Raw genomic sequence first — 17,801 nt, forward strand, 5'->3', positions numbered from 1 at the left:
GCCACCACCAGAGCAAGTGTCCAACCCACAGCCACAGCCAGAGCCTGAGAAGAAGGCCTGGGACTTACGAGGAACAGACTGTGAACTGCCCTGACGTTCCAGAGACACTGTTTGTGATGTTCCCTGCCACAGAGCGAGTTGATGTGTTTCCTTTAACTTTTCCCATTTTTCCTTATTCTTTTTAAAATTAATTGTTGATTAAATAACTTGCATTTGCTTTAAATTGTATGTAATGATCAGTGAGTCTGAGAAGTGCCCAGTGCAGAGAGAGTACCCCGGAGTGGGGACACCCTAGCTCCTGCCTTAGGTGACCACAGCAGGTTGGGGTCGAGCCCCCCAGGAATCCTGGCCCAGCCTTGTTGGGGTTACGAGGACTCTTCCAGACAGGAGAGTGGAAGGGGAATCCTCAAGGGCAGGGAGGCCTCTGGGTAAAGGAAATGACTCAGATCCTTTCGCTAGCCCACTTCACCGGGGTAGTGCAGAAGTCAGGAAAGTGCCCCACAATAGCAAGACTATTCCCCTGCTTACACAAGGGCTATTCAAGTCACAATGCCTACATTTTGGGGAATGCAGGGACTGCTCCCTGGGGTACACACTTCACTCCAAATGAAATATGTAGTAGAGGGTGCCACGGCCATACCCCATCCTATGAACCAGTTAGTGAAAAACTTTCCATTGATATCAGTGGGCACTGGAGCAGGGCAGAGGTGAGCCTGAGACGTAGGTGTCACTCCAAGCAGAAAGATTTGGCAGGCTGCCCAAATATCTTTTTAATATCCTCCTTAGGGAAAGAATGAAATGCTGGTCCTATTCAGTCAATAGGAGTTTTGCCATTGACTTCAGTGGGGCCTGGATTTCACCCCTAGATTGTGTATCCTGCGAGTCTGAAATGTGCAGCGTAATGTCCTTTTTCACACTCAGCTAAAAAAGAGCTTCCGTGTTCATAACATCTTCCTCTTTTGGTACATTAACAACAATAGGTAAGATACCTGGAAGACATTCTAATTGGGTAAAAACTAAGGGAGAGAGACTCACAGATGCAGACTTTAAGCTATTTAAATTTCACACATACCTTCATAGTTCTTAATTTATGACACAGGTACATCTCCATCCTTATGTTTAGATATGGCCAATCCTAGGTGCATATGCCCCCGGGACTGTTGGAGCCTCTGCTCTCCCAAAACCCTAACTCAGTCATTAATGAATACGTGTCTCTATCTATTTCACTTATATTGCCCCATTACCTTAGTATCTGACCCCCTCACAATCTTTAATGTATTTATCCTCAAACACCCCAGTGAGGTAGGGAAGTAATATTAGCCTAATTTGACTGCACAAAACGTCCCAATTGTTGTGAATAGGATAGAGTTATAGCTGTATTGAGCCATGAAAATTTACATCAGGTTAATATCTGCGTTACTAGAAGTACTTTGTGGAGTAAGGATATCAAAATCTGGTACTCAGTAAGTGATCATACAGTGTATTCACTGTGCTATGTCATGCCAAAGAGGATGGTTGATTACAAAACCCACATGAAACACATTCAAATTCTGATTCTGACACATTAGAGTATTACTTAATGGATGGTACTTGTGCTTTTGTTTTCAGATTTTGAATTTGAGTTTATTTGTACCTAATTCTTCTGAAAGAAAGTACAAAGATTTAATATCTGAAAGCATGCCTTTTTATGTTGTCTTGTGATGCTAGTTTGAAAAATGTGATGAATAATCTGAGCAAGTAAAGGGATGGTACTTAAGGAAGGATTTGCTCCATTTAATCCCAAGTTTATAAGCCTTGGGAGCATTTGAATTTTTATCACCTAGTTTATTGTAGTAGTGCCATTTGGGCTGTTATAGTTAGTTATTTCAGCATCTCCATTACAAACCTCTATTTTCAGAGGGTGGTAACTCAGCCGCACAAAAAAGCCCACTTTGGGCTGAAATAGTGTGCCAAATTTTTACCCAGAAGGAATGTTTCTTTCATTGTTAAAATTAACTAAAACTCTAATCATATTTAAATGATGGAAGAACAAACTAAAATGAGTTTTATTCCAATTTCCATGCACCTGTAACTCAAATGGCTTTTGACTTTCTTATCCCACAATTGAGGAAAGACATGAAGAGAGAAGTAAATAGAGGAAGATATGAAAATAGTATTTGTATTATAATAAAACCTATTTTGTATATTAAAGTCCGCATTGTGATCAGGGCCTTATTGTACATAACCATGGCACGGGATGAACTCCTGGCCCAACGAGAGTAACCAACATAAGTAGACAGAAAAGGAGTACCCGTTGGCACCTTAGAGAACTAACAAATTTAGGAGAGCATAACTTCGTGAGCTACAGCTCACAGTCATCGGATGCATTTGGTGCACAGGTTTTTTTTTTTTCCACCAAATTCATCCGATGAAGTGAGCTGTAGCTCACGAAAGCTTATGCTCTAATAAATTTGTTAGTCCTCTAATGAGCGACGGTACTCCTTTTCTTTTTGCGAATACAGACTAACACGGCTGCTACTCTGAAACATAAGTAGACAGTACAGATAAGGATAGGACAGAAGTAGTAGTATTATCCCTATTTTATAGATGAGGGGACCCAAGGCATGAGAGATTAAGGGACTTGCCCAGTGTCACTTTAGCAAAGCTAGAAACTGAACCCAGATTTTCTGAGTTGCAGTCCACTAAACCAATCTTCCTCTAAAACAGATTTAGAGTTACCAACCATGTGACCCTAGAAGTACAGTCAAAAGTGTATGTCTGTATGCACTGGAGCAGGAGGGTCTGTCCAAAGTACACATGTAATCCAAATAAATGCAATAAATTCTGGTAGGAAAGACCTGCACAGACTGATGGTGATACACAATAGGCAATAAAGGCCTCTTACATGAGTTTACGATATGGTTCCTCATATGAACATGCATGGTGACCTTTAAAAAGGCAAATGTCAAGCAGGTGTAAAGACAACAGTATTCTTCCATACAACGGGTGCACAGCTGCACCACAGAAATTGTGGCAGTACCATAACTGCATAATGCTTTGATTCAAGTGTAGAGGGTGTCTGCTAGGTTTCTGTTTGTTCTTGGCTTTTTGTTTTTATCATAGGAGCAGTAGTTAATATTGATGTTGGTGAGAGAATGAGCAATGCCACTGTTCATGGTGATCCTGGACCCATCTCCCCTCTACAACTGCCCTTGGGATGGCATCTGCTCCTTCTCGGGGGGTGATCAAGGTGATTTTTTGAAGACACCATAACCTCTTTTCTTTCTCTACCACATCTGTGGGGGGGAACTTCAATGTTTACTTGCATACTGCTCCTCTTTGGAATAGTTACTGTATATCACTGGATTTGTGTGACCGGGTGCTAACAGGGAATGGGGAGGTGAAGATGCATAGGAAGTTAATAGGAGGGTGAGTAAGAATTTTTTGGTTGAGGGCAGGATAGAAGTATATACGTGATATGGAGAAGGAAGATGCAGACTCAGAAAATCAATGCTCGATATTTACTTACTTAAATTTAAAATAATGGAAAGGTGCCATAACAAATCATTAACAATACATTAAAAGCAACATTAAAATACTAATTTCAGCAGGAACTCAGACAGCAGGAACCCATTTCCACTACATCACTGTTATTGGAAGCATGATAGGAGGCCTGGGCTGTCTAGCCTTGGCACAGAGATTATAGTGATCTGGCTTTCAAAGGTATTAAACAGCCATAACTCCAGTCAAAAATAATGGGAGAGAGAGTTCCAGGGCACTCAGCAATGTCCCAGTCATGTGAGCTGCTGAACATCGGTCCACACTGAATTTATTAGTATGTTATGTTGTTATTTGTATTACTATAGTGCCTAGGTGCCCTGTTCATGGACCAGGACCCATTATGCTAGGTGCTGTACAGAAAAAGGAACAAAGACAGTCTTCATTGGGAGCCGGGAGCTTTTAGCATGATAGAGGAGGCATTCAGGCTGAATTTGAAAGTTAAAACAGGCAGGTAGGCCAAAACTCTGCTGATAGTCAGTGGGAGCTCAAGTACATAGCTGCCCAAGGCCCCTTGAAATGCAGCCTCGGAACATTTAATGACTAGGCCCAAAATTTATATCCACATTTTATAGAAATCCTACTGAAATTCTTTTACAAATTCCAAACTAGTCTAATACAAATGTTGATGAAGTAGAAGATTTCCCAATGCTTTAAATAATGGTTCTATTGTGGGATTTATTTTAGTTATTTTTGGGGGGGTGGAGGGGAGAGGAAGAGGGTTAAGTCTGCATTTGTCATATCTGCTAAATTTAATTTTTTCAGCAACTGTTCCTAACAGGAAAATAAGCTTTTTAATGTCAAAAGAATTAGTATTTTAGAGCTTCAAGGGCAAACTATGGATTGTAATGCTAACCATTATCAGTGCATAGCTAAATGTTATATAACTTACTAGAAATAAATATAAATAAATTCACAGATGTCAGCCAGAATATGGAGAAGAGCTGAGTGATCAGTAAATAGAGCTCTCTTACAGTCATCTATCTATAACTTATATTCAGGTCTTCTGTCATTTTAAAAATATTATGTTTGAATATAAACATGTACATATTACTATATTGAACTGAAAAGATCATAAACATCCCAGCTGATGGAAAAATGCATATGGTTACAGTCTGGGCATGATATTTTTGTGCATCTTTTCAGGAAAGAAAAGAACTTCACATTTACATCATTAGGGTTCTGTACAGGTACAAGAGATCTCGGTTACACAGAACTCCTTGCAAAACTGGGGCTTAAAACAATCAGTGAGGGCAAAATTGTCTTCTCAGGTTCACTGGTGATTGTGTTTTATATTGTTAGTGTCTCCCTTTTTGAAATAAGGGATTCCCTGCATGACTTGAGCTATAGTAATTGTAATTTAAAGAGGATTGCAAAAAAAGTAGCAGTCCATTGTTAACAATTAATAATAATGTCAAGTTGTATCTTTCTTTATTAAATGTGCTCTTAATGATGTACAGAATGAGGGGGGAAATCCATATTTATTGCAAATAGTTATAGCATATGCCTGGAATCCTGCCAATATCTCACTTTGCAAACTGCCAAATACATCTTCCACAGCCATTCCAATCTTTTTCTCAAGCATGAAAAAACCCCAACATTGAACCAGAATTCAAGATGTACTTTTAAAATCTTTGGATGAGTCAATAATAATTAGGCTTGGAAGGATTAGATTTCTATTGGTAAATGTTGATTTCACCTTACACACACAAACCAACAAAAAAAATTCCATCAATGAAGATAAAAAATTACAGATAGAAACAGTAAGAAAAATGCTGCTTGAGAATGTTAGTAAGTTTTATTAACCGATATTTACTTTGTATGGTTAAATGTGGTGTTAACAATTTTGTGTTTTAACCTGGTTACAAAACTTTGACTTCTTGAATCTCATCATGTACTCTCATTACATAATTATTTTTGATCCTTCCTATTGTCTGACCTCTCCCCATAATTTTCTGTAAATCTGAAAATTTAAATATTTCAAAATAGAAAAAAAACCCTAAACCGCCACAATGTTAAGTGGGAATATTTTAAAAATAGTCAAAATAAAAAAGTCTGTTGAAATTATAAATCATAAAAATTCAATTCTGCCAAGCCTAATAACTGTGTACAATTTTCTTAGGCTTCTTTTAGAAATTGTGAAATACCTTCATGAATATGCTTCCTATTATGCCATTTATGAAGACCAAGTGGTTATGGATCTAGATATTAGAATTACATATGCCTCTTATATGGTGTCTGTACACCATATCTACATTGCTTAGTCAACCCCTCCCCTGGTCCTGGCATTGCAGCTCCAATGCACCCAAGGTTTACAGCTTCTGCATTTAATAGCTGACTCCAGGAATCCCTTGAAAGATGGATCCTCAAACAGTAGCTGGGTTGGACTGGGTGGGTAATGAAATAAATAAATACATACATAAATAAAGAAAGAGTGATTATTGCTGCATATTGTCAGCTCTAGGGGAGACAAGTGCTGTTGTATAGGGGCTCGGGCTGCATTAAAGTTTGCTGGATTATTTTTACAATGTGGTCTTGCTTCATTTCTTTAGATATCCTACAATATAATTGTAAACAAGTGGTTTAAATACATATAGTTAGAGATTATTCTAGTATTGATTTGCAAATATTCGAGCCATAACATAGTTTTAAAGCTACAGAGCTGGGCTGGTAATCAGACAGATTCAGAAATATTTTACTTTGTTGTATGTTGGATCAGTTTTATTCCACAAATATATTTCTTATAATCACAGGTTTCAGAGTAGCTAGCAGCCGTGTAAGTCTGTATTCGCAAAAAGAAAAGGAGTACTTGTGGCACCTTAGAGACTGACAAATTTATTTGAACATAAGCTTTCGTGAGCTACAGCCCACTTCATCGGAGGCATTCAGTGGAGATCCCCACTGTATTTTCCACTGAAGACGTCCAATGAAGTGAGCTGTAGCTCACGAAAGTTTATGCTCAAATAAATTTGTTAATCTCTAAGGTGCCACAAGTACTCCTTTTCTTCTTATAATCATTCACTCAACTCTAGTCTATGGATTGGCATGAATTTTATTTTATTTAAGTTAATTACTGTGTGACAAAACTGGCACAACAGTTTGTTACACAGTAATGAACAATCTTGGGGTTCATTAAATAACAGACCAGAGAATGAGAAAGGAATAAAACTTTAATAAAAACAAACTGGAAAGCATCTCTGGTAAACTGCAGCAAATAGCCATTCAGTGTTCCCAAACTCTGCCTTCAGCACGTCTCCAAATTCCTATGCTCAGTACTCTCCTTTATGAGAAAGCATTCTAAATTATAATCATCATTACAAAGATATCTCTACATCTTCCCTGTTAAAGAAAAGCAAATTAACTCATATACATATAAAATCTAAAATCTGCACTGGAAAATTGCTGTCCATTATCACTAATGACTTCATCTGGAATTCCATGTCTGGAGAAGATTTCTTCCATGCTGGTTATCACTGATTTACTATTAGTACTGTGCAGTGTGCAGATTTCTTGATACAGAGAATAATAATTTGTGACTATTAAATAATCCTTTGATTGCCAGGTAAATAAATGAGTTCCTACCTTCTCATAAGGCCTTTGTGGAACTGGATGAAGTCTCAGTAGCTGTGCCTGTTGGCTTATCTTGTCTTTCAAGCATGAAAAGCAGTTCCCTACCATATTAGTAATGTGATTGATCTGTGGCCAATACAGCACCTCTCGTGCAATTTGTTTGCACATTTCGGTTCTTAAATGACCCTCCTGGATCTTCTGTAGCATTTACTTTTGGAGGCTCACTGGAATTACAACCTTATTGCCCTTGAAAATCACCCTGTCTATCCCAGTAAATTCATGTCTGTAGTTCCAATAGTCTGTTATACTTGGGCTGCAACTACTTTTTTCTTCAGGCCACCTTTAATTATCACTTCTTCAAGGATTCCCAGCAATTCATCTTTTTCCTTTTCCTTTCTTATCTGTTGAAGTTTCCTATTAGGTATGGGAATTGACTTTACAATCAAATCTACGTAGGCTTGCATCTGTGTCTCTAAAGTCTTCTCTGGTCTCATGGGAGCCCCTGCTCTGGAAAATGCACCTGCAGTGAATATGAATTTACTGGGCATGTAGGTCACAACCAAATCTTACTTTTGTAGCTTTATCATCATTCCTTGACTCCTTAAGATCCAGTCGTTTATCAGTTTGCTAAATAATGCTGTCAGAGGCTAGTGGTCCATTTCAACTTCCACTCTCTGTCCATAAATATACTGTTTGAATTTCTCACAGGTAAACAATATTCTTAAAAGCTCCTTCTTGATCTTTGTACATCTGGTTTCTGCCTCAGTCAGTTACTGGGATGCATATACCAGTGGTTGCCAAAAATGTTCATGCTTCTGTAAATCATTGCACTTAACCCAGACTGTGAAGCATCTGCTGAAATTATAATAGGCCTTTCTGGTGCATATAACATCAATGCTGGTTTTTGTATCAGTGTTGTTTTAAACCTTCCCATGATTCATCCTATTCTGCACCCCAACACCCCATTTTTATTTTGTAAGCATTTGCTCAAAGCTGTTACTTTGGTAGATTAGGTATGAATTTTCCAAGATAATTAAACATTCCCAGGAACCATTGGACATCTTTCTATGAATAGGTACATAGCATCACTTCAGTGGCTGAAACCTTCCTCTTATCAGGTTTAAACCTTTGTTGGAAATAATGTCCCCAACAAAAGTCAGTTCTGTAACCCCTAAAACATATTTCTCCCTATTTAGTTTGAGGTTTTCAGCTCTAGTTGTATCCAGGACTTCCCTAACATAAGTACAAGGCTGTAAAAAAAATTCTAAGTCTCAGCACAAAAATATTTAGAAACAGCCCTTCAAATGTACATTTGGCAATCCTCACTCATCTGTGCACTCCATTTAATTTAGTGCTGTGTTTGTTGGATCAAGCCTTAATGTGTTTTAAGCAGAAGGCAGACAGAGATGGAAAAAAGGAAGGAGGTGTTAGGTTCTTTTGTTTTTGCTTGTTTAAATGTGGAAACTCTATCCTTGAAGATTTTTAAGAGCAGATTAGAAAAACACCTGTCAGGGATGGTCTAGATAATACTTAGTCCTTCATGAGTGCAGGAGACTGGACTAGATGACCTCTCGAGGTCCCTTTCAGTTCTATGATTCTGTGCCACCAACCTTAAAAAAATTGTATACAGATTTTGAACCTACCCTTCCAAAAACATGTGGAGGAATTTGTGTTCAGTGCATTATGAAGATAGATATAAGTTACAAAAGTTGAATTCAGATCTGAATCATCCCCAGGTTTTGGCTTTGGGGAGCTTTCCTACTGCTTTCAGTGATCCCCAATAGTGGCAGTTCTATTTATGGTTGAGAAGGCTGAACACTGTTTGGTAAGAGCTTATCTGTACTTTTAACAGAACTGGAAAAAATGGGAGCTGCTCTGCTATTCTTCTAGCACCTGCTCAACCAGAAAGCAAGGGGCACAGCATACAAATTGGCTAGTTTATCAAAGTTTGAATATAGAAGCACTGTTTTATGCAAACTTTGTCTGTAGTAATTGCTTATATCTCAACACTAAGAAGTAAATAACATCAATGAAAGGATATTCTGAAAGAAATGTCTAACCACAAACCTCCTTTAAAAATAATTACTTTAAAAAAGTGGATGCTCTTTTAGCAACTAGATTTAATTTCAGTAGGGTCATCTGTGCTTCTCCTGAGATTAATATGAAGTGAGTCTTGAGTCAATTTTAATAATTTTAACCTGGATGACCTTTGAACAAATAGAGTGCAGCTGTAATTGCAGCTGTAATGCAGATGTGCATTTTCCTTAATTTGCAAATGCTAAAAATTTCAGATCATTAGCTGCTTTTGTACTGTAGGAAAAATACTTTTTCACAAATTCTGTCAATTGTACATGGGCATTTTTAGTTTGAAATTATTTTTAAAGGTCTTCAGCAATTAAAATATTAGAGAGATGAATTTGTTTTGGGCTTGCAAGGGAGATCCAGATATCAGAGTAAACATGTCATAACAAGTCAGTTATCATTTTGTAGACAAAGATAAAATTTCAAGTACACAACAACCAAGGGAGAATGCATCCTATTTCCTTGATACTGCATCAAGGAATATCAGTGGATAGACACTTGGGGAGCTATGTTTTTTGCTCCTCCATAAGATCGTGTAAATTGAGTATTGCTAAAGATCAAGCAAACGGGACAATCTGACTGGAAAGTAGAACCATTGGGTCTGATGCTGGTGAAAGTCCACATTGAGTAGGCTAAGTCAGTACTTTTTAGGGTTTGTTTGTTTTTAGTAATCTACACAGTCATCAGAGAGGAATGACCCATCCTCAGATTAAGCAGATAATGTAGGCTGAAGATGTACCTTGAAAAGATATAGAGCATTATTCCCTATGAGACTCTAAAGATTATATCTTGGCTCAGTATAACTAACATCTGTTGAAATAATGCACTCCTCTTGTTACTGATAATGATATTGTGCACATATACTGTATAGTAAATTGATGCTGCTAGAGACTGCATTGGAAAGTGCAGCACTCTGCTTAAGTGGAAAGAGGGTCTCAAGTGCAGAGAGAGTTTGTAGTGCTTACCCAGATTTTACTTCTCTTTATATGTTTGATTAAATTAAATGTTTGGTTAGATCTCGTAGCTTTTTATGTTTCAAACCTGTTCAGTTACATTCCCCCTACGCATCACTTCACCCATAGCTAAGGCTACCTTTTAGTAAAAGTCATGGACAGGTCACGGGCAGTAAACAAAAATTTACAGCTCATGACTTGTCCATGACTTTTACTATATACTCCCTGACTAAAACTTGGGGAAGGGGCAGCTCAGGAGAGTGGCCTTGCGAGCGCCACGGCCTGGTGGGGGTGCTGCGGGTACTCGAGGGTGGGGGAGCTGGGGCAGGTTCCTACCCGGCTCCTGGGAAGTGGCGACCCTAGCTCCATGTGCTGTCTCCGCTCTACCCTGTGTCCCAGTTCTGCAGTTCCCATTGGCTTAGAACCGTGGCCAATGGGAGCTGCAGGTGCGGTGCCTGTGGGAGGAGGCAGCACGTGGGGCTAGTAGCTGAGGGAGGGGAGTTGCTGTCATCCTTCTGGGGCATGTGTCAGTGAACTGTTGATGGTAAGAAACAGGTATAGTTCTCAAATCTGCACATGTGTGCATGAGAGTGAGTATCAAAAGTAGTGCTGATAGGGAAATGGATTTTTCTTTTACTGTGGAGAGAAACTATTTAGGATTTTTTTTCAGTTGTCAACCAAAAACATATTTTTGTTTTGTTTTCAGCAATAAACCAAGCCCCAACAAATTTTAGATGAAAGCAGATGGGGGAGGGGGTGAAAAATTGTTTTCCCTAAGCCATTATTTCGAGGATTTTTTTTGATTTATTTTTTACCAGCTGTAGTCAAAAGTATTTGAGGAGATGGGCCTTGGCCAACAAGCTGCATGGAGCCCTTAAGCTACATGACAGCTGAAGTTCTCTAGGGGCACAGAAGAGAGAGATGCCCCTAAAAAAGCTAAAGTGAGTGAAGACTTTATCCCCATTACCAGAATATACGGGTGTGGATAACGAGCTACTGGGTCTCCACAAAGGACAAACCACCAGTTGTCTCAGACAGGAGAATCTCAAAGGTAAGGATTTGTGACAGTTCCTGTAGTGGATACAGGATTTATGATGGTTAACCAGAGCTGGTGAGAGCCTTATATTTAGATAAGTATTGAAAACTATCTGGGTGCTTATCCAAAGCGATCTCTTCCCTCATCAGAAGTATTTATACATATGTTTACTATGATGAAACTAGCTTATTACATTTTCTTAGACTATGGAGTAAACTGGTCCCAGTGTACCAAAAGTGTTTGCATACCCATGCTTGGGCCCCTTTATTTCCAAGCACTCTTGTGTGTATTCTGGCAAGACAGGTACTGGCTTTCTGCATTCACATACGTGAATTTTAGGCTATGTTGGGTGTAGTGTTCCTGGGAGTATTTTGCCAGTGCTGAGGGTAGGATTTGAATGTTTTGCTTGATTCCTTTTTATTATTATTATTTATTTATCGTCATAGTCCCAGAAGCAAGTCAATAATTATTTGAAGAGGAAAATTAGATTATTTCCAGCTAGCAAGTGAGTAGTGGATGTGTATATGTTCTTTATTTCTCTAGATCAAAAATCCAAAACCATCACAAAGTGAAAACACAAGGTTTTGGCTGGATATTTGCAAAGCTATGCATGTTGAGTAAACCACAAACTGGCCGCCACTTTCTCCATGAAATAGGATTGTTTGAGCCCAGAGAATACTTTTTCATTTTCTTCTCGGAAGTCAGTTTTATTATAGGTGAACAAACTTTGTGAACAGTTCAAGCAAGAAGTGGCTGAAACTTCCCCGGGGTATTTTGTTTGAGGTTGGTCGAAATGACTGTTCCTAAATTATACGTCAAATCACAGGAAGAAGTCAGGCCACTGTGGTGCAGAAACTTGTGTTATTGCCCTGCACTTCATTATGCATAGGTTTGAAGAATTAATATGAAGAAGAGTCTGTCAGGACTGAGTGTGAGCCAAAGAAGTAAGTAAAAGATTTAAAAATTGAGGTTAGGTAGATATAAAATAATAAATAAAGATTTCCCCTCCCCCTCTGCCCCCCATGGCCAGTTCATAAAGCAATGGTCCTGCTGTGGCCTTGAAGCAATGCATGGCATACTGCAAGCACACTAAATCTTAAAATCCTATCATACATATGCAATGGGTAATATCCTAGGACCAAGGGCAAAGGGGGGCGTGTGTGTGTCTGTGTCTGTCTGTGTGTGTGTGTGTGTGTGTGTGTGAGAGGAGAGAGAGAGAGGAAGAGAGAGAGAGACGTATACGCACTAAGCTTTAAGCAATCATTAAAACTGCATTTTTTAAAAATTAAGGTTAATAATGAGTATTTAATTGTGCAAAAAACCCAAAGTGGCTGGTATGAACATAAAACATTTTCTTCTACACAGTGCAGCAGAGATGGTAAAATATTGTCCTCTGTTATATAGGATGTGACTGAAAAGTTTCTGCTAATTGCATCAAGCCCTGTCCCATTATGTCTGCCATAAAGCAATGTTTACTATTTTACTGTCCCTCAAGGGACAACTTAAACAGCTTGAAGATCATGACAGATGCTAGTAGCATCTGTGAATCACAACTCTATCCACCTAATGTCAGGGTTATATCTGTGAAAGAGATGGCTGTGAAGTTTGGGGAAGAAGCAAGGAAGTCATATTTAGGGATGACTGTGGAATTGTTACTGTGATGGTACTGAATGGTGAATTCAAACAAAGAATGATTGAGGAACACAACCAACCTAATATTAAAATTCAGTAGGGTGTTTACAGTTTACAAAATTAGAGGCAGGAATCAAAGCAGATTAAAACATAGCTGAACAACTACTTATACTTTTAGATATTATTGTGTGACTACACAGGCTTCAGCTTCAGGAAAATATTAAGCACCATGTTTAAATCAGTCCCTCATCAGGCTTAAAAACTCTTAAATAGTGACTTAACTCTAAACATGCATTTAAGCAATGTTTTGAATGTGGATGATTTCCAAATGGGAGATACAATAGAATACTGCATGGTAGCTGTAGCAATCACGGCTGAAATTTGAATAACTATTGGAACTGTGATTTCATGTAAAGCTATAGTTTATTATGGAAACTGTATATGGATCTCTCAGGATCCAGATTCAGTAGGGTATTTGCTTCCTGTTACAAAACTAAACACTCTATTTTAATGTTTAATCTTTGAGTTCATTGAAATACTGAAATAGCATTTTAACTTCTTAAATAGTTTAATATTAGGCAGAGCATAAATTGTGTGCTGAAAAAGTTGATTTTTTTTTTAAATTTTCTGTTGGGAAATACATTGCATATCACCTTTCTTTGTTCAGATGTTTTCTTTATTGCCTGCAGATGGGTACCAGTTTGGTATTTTTAGCATTTCAGCTATTCATCTGAATATAGAATTAATTCTTTATAAGAACCCCTCATGATATTCTGTTGGGCTTCTTAACGTAAGCCAAGAAATATTTTTTCTTCCTCTTAGGAGTTAATACTTGCCAACCAGTGGAAAAAAAGATGTAGTAAATTAGATTCTCAGTATAAGCATAAGCAACCTTTTCGACAGTACTGCAGACCATTTGATTTCTGAAGGATAACCTTTCTAAAATCTATATTTATTTTCCTAGTGAAATTCTCTTCTTTTTAACTGGCTGTCCATGCAAATGAATCAGAAAGGGAACTATGAGCAATGGTTAAACTTGGCATAGAAACACAACAACTGCAATAGTTTAGAATTATATCAACCCCTTGAAGTCTAAACAAGAAATATAAATACCTGATGTATTTTTAGGAGGAGAGAGTCAGTGATGTCAGTTGTATGAAGGCCTTCAGAAACAAACTATTATTATTCCCATCTGTTGTTTTTAATAATGTAGATATGAATGATACCTTGTGCTATATCATGTTGATGACATTCATCAGTGTCACGCTATCAGATTATTTTAGTTCTATTATGAATACAGCACTAGATTATATCTAACTAAGAGTGGATCAGATATGTTTTGAAATTATTTTGGACAATAGAATATAATTGCTAATGGCTAAGTTTATAGTCACAATAATGGAATTATTCAGGTAATAAAAACCACATCTCGATTTAAATGGCGTTATTCATACATATTATGTCCCTTACATTTTTATTTTAAACCAATTCTTTTTCCCGGGGGGAAGGCAGAATTGTAATTTCCACTTTAATTTGCCTCATTCTACAATGTGTGATATGACAATCTCTCCAAACCCTGAGCAACATTATTATACTGTACAGAGGTCACACTGTGGATGAATCTAGTTCAGCATTAATCTAAACTGTAGACTTAAAGTATCTTCCAGTAACACAACGTGTTACCCAGGGACCCGAAGGAACCCTCAAGTCCCGTGGGTTGGATGTGTGCATACTAGTTCACCAAAGATGGCACATGACGTCTCTACTGAGAGTCTCTATTGTCAGATATTATTGTGAAATGTATGTACGGATATTTAAGGAGTTATGTATTGTGAAAGGGTTGGGTCAGATGGCTACAGGAGAGTAATAGAAGGCAGATATATTAGCCCCAGGCTAAGTAGGTCCCTTTTCCCTGGGTAAGGTAACAGGGAAGGTTCCAACTCAATCAGGAACCTTCTGGAGACAATTAAGGCAGGCTAATCAGGGCACCTGGGTTTAAAAAGGAGCTCACTTCAGTTTGTGGTGTGCGGGTAAGGAGCTGGGAGCAAGAGATGCTAGGAGCTGAGAGTGAGAATGCATATGTTGGAGGACTGAGGAATACAAGCATTATCAGACACCAGGAGGAAGGTCTATTGTGTGGATTAAAGAAGGTGTTGGGAGGAGGCCAAGGGGAAATAGTCCAGGGAGTTGTAGCTGTCACCCAGTTGTTCCAGGAGGCACTGTAGACAGCTGCATTCCACAGGGCCCTGGGCTGGAACCTGGAGTAGAGGGCAGGCCCGGGTTCCCCCCAAACCTCCCAACTCCTGGTCAGACACAGGAGGAGTTGATCTGAATGGTGAGTTCATGAAAACGTCCAAACTGAGGGCTGCTGTGAAGCTCCAAAGCCAGCAAACCCACCAATAAGCACAAGACCCACCAAGGTAGAAGAGGAACTTTGTCACAGTATCTATACTGAGAAAGAAAATCCTTCTCTTAAGGTCTTGGAGGTAAAGTAGTCACAAAGAGGTGACATACTTCCAGATATTCCTTTCAGACAGGAAATAACGAACCACTTATCTTCCTCTCTGAACCACTTGTGTATTGCATGTTCTTTGCATACTGAGCCTGGTTGAATTGAGAGATTGAGAAATCTACCACAGGAGAAATCTACGGATAAAACAACAGTGGGGGGGGGGAGAGAGAAGTGTCCCGTTTTTGAATAAAGACAAAATATTGGTCTGATCAGTCTTGGAGTGCAGGGACATACTGAAGCCTTCACCTAGGAGGCAAATTGATAGCATATATAAAGAAGAGTCAAGCCTGTCTGGCTGTGAAGCACTGCAAAGATTTTGGGTGAGCAGTGCTTTACTAGACTTCAAATGTATCTTGCTAATTAAGTTTAGGCTCCAGCGTGCGTGTTCTGATATATATATAACCCTTTGTTTCTAATATTTCTACTTGCTACTACTGATTGTATGCTTTGTTAAATACATTTATTCTTGACTTTGCTATAAACTATCTAAGTGTTTTCTGTTAAGGCATTGTGATAATCTGAGGTGAAGTAGTAAACTGAAGTAGTAAGAAAGTATTGTTTCTTTGGAATTGGTGAATACTGAGTGTGAGTCCAGTGGACCTGTAGAGAGTCTGGAAATGCTCCAGGGAGATACTTGGAGGGCTCAAGGGTTAGGAATGTGCCTAGCGCTAACAAGTAGAGTGACAGTGAACCTATGAGGTCTAGTGGGGAGTGCTTGTGTTGGCAGAGGCCAGTGGAGTCAGGGAGCATGACCCAACAGCCAGACGTAGGTAAGGCTTCATCATATTAAGGGCAGATGGTAGTGAGGTGCCTCACAACCCTGGTCCACAGGGAAGCCTCAAGTTCTCATTGATTTAATAAGGGAAGTTTGACTTTGTATTTCCCTGATTAAGGAGGCAATTAGGATTATTAAAATACACCTTTACATTTAATTATATAACCATTTTATCAATTAAAAACACATTGAATATAACCCCCATCCATCCATAGATGGCAATTTTTGTGTAGTATCCTACCTTTTGATAGCCTCATTCCTTTTGATAATCCCATTGCAGGGTACAGAAAGTCAGGCAACCTCTTTGATGGGTCTGTTGTTCTAAATTTATAATCTCCTATGTCTTGGGCAGGCTGTACTCCCTAAAGCTTTTTGCCTACAGTATGAGTGTATAATACTTTTAAATACACATAGTGGGGCTCAGATGAGATTGCTGACCTGCCAGAGCTGAAAAATCATACTGGGTGATCTATGCTAGACCAGCTACTGCCTAATGTGCCTACCACTGGGCTTGTAACATGAAGATGAGAAGCCTTCTGGCTTTTCTCCAAAGTGGAGTTGCCAAGTAAATGGGGCCATGAAAGAGTCATAGGCCAATGTCACAGGATGACTGGATTTTTAAGAAGGAAGAGGCCAGTGCACCTGTGACTTAGTTGCCTCCCAGAGAGCCAGTGCCATGAGACTGAAAAGGGCCGAGTTGTTAGACTATGTTTAAGAGAAGAGCCACCAGATAGGTCATGCTCAGATGGATTGGTCTGGAGAATGGGGACCTGAACCAAGGGCAGAAAGGAACTGGGATTGGAGTGGTAGTGGTGGACCTCACAGGTGACCTGGAAATCCCTGGAAGATAAATGGAAATCACTGTACTTTTCTGTGTGTTTTACTGTGGGGACTGGGAGAGTGGTTTTACCATGAGGGTTCCATGGACCATTATACATTACTGTGTTTTTTTTTGTGGCTGAACCAAGGGGAAACTGAGACTGCATCCTGATGCAAGGCATTATGGTGGAGAATGTGGGCACTTCTGTCAGCCCCTGATTAAAAGTATGCTGCAAAGCAGAGGTTTCAAGGAGTGAAGGCTGGTAGCACTGCTAAAATGCAAGAATGGAAAGGACAGAGTGAGTTAGAGACTTCCTTGTATGTAAATCGGGAGGAAAACGCTGATTTGCTAAGATGAATTGCAGGAAGGGGATACCAAAATGCTACTGGGGGCTGAGATGTGGACAGGTTATTTGTATTTGTTGTAAAGAACTTTCCCTAAGGAGAAGGGAAAAAAAACCTGTTGCCCTTGAAAGAAACAAGCTCCCCTCCAAAAGAAATGCAGGACCCCATGAGTCAGCAACAGAAGAATCGAGTATTGGATGAGACAAATGCAGATCAAGTAGAGGTGATGAATTGTACAGCCCCTCAGCAGACCCACCCAAGTAAAGGTGAGAGAGAGTAGTGCAAGAGGATACAGAGGTTGATGCAAACCACACTGATGGGGATATAGACACAGAAGCTGTTGTGGGAACAGATGTCACAGTAATGGCAGTGCCTGACAGGGCTGACCAAGCAGAGATGGTGACACTGAGTAAGGTGCATGGACCAAGCAGGCTCACCGTAGTGGATACCTGAGAGACTTTGATGCTTCATGAGAGGCCAAACAACAACTCCTGAAGAAAAAGGAGCAGTTACTTACTGAAGTTGGCCACCTGAAAAGAT

This window comes from Dermochelys coriacea, chromosome 8, assembly GCF_009764565.3.
Source record: "Dermochelys coriacea isolate rDerCor1 chromosome 8, rDerCor1.pri.v4, whole genome shotgun sequence".
In the NCBI taxonomy this organism is placed as follows: Eukaryota; Metazoa; Chordata; order Testudines; family Dermochelyidae; genus Dermochelys; species Dermochelys coriacea.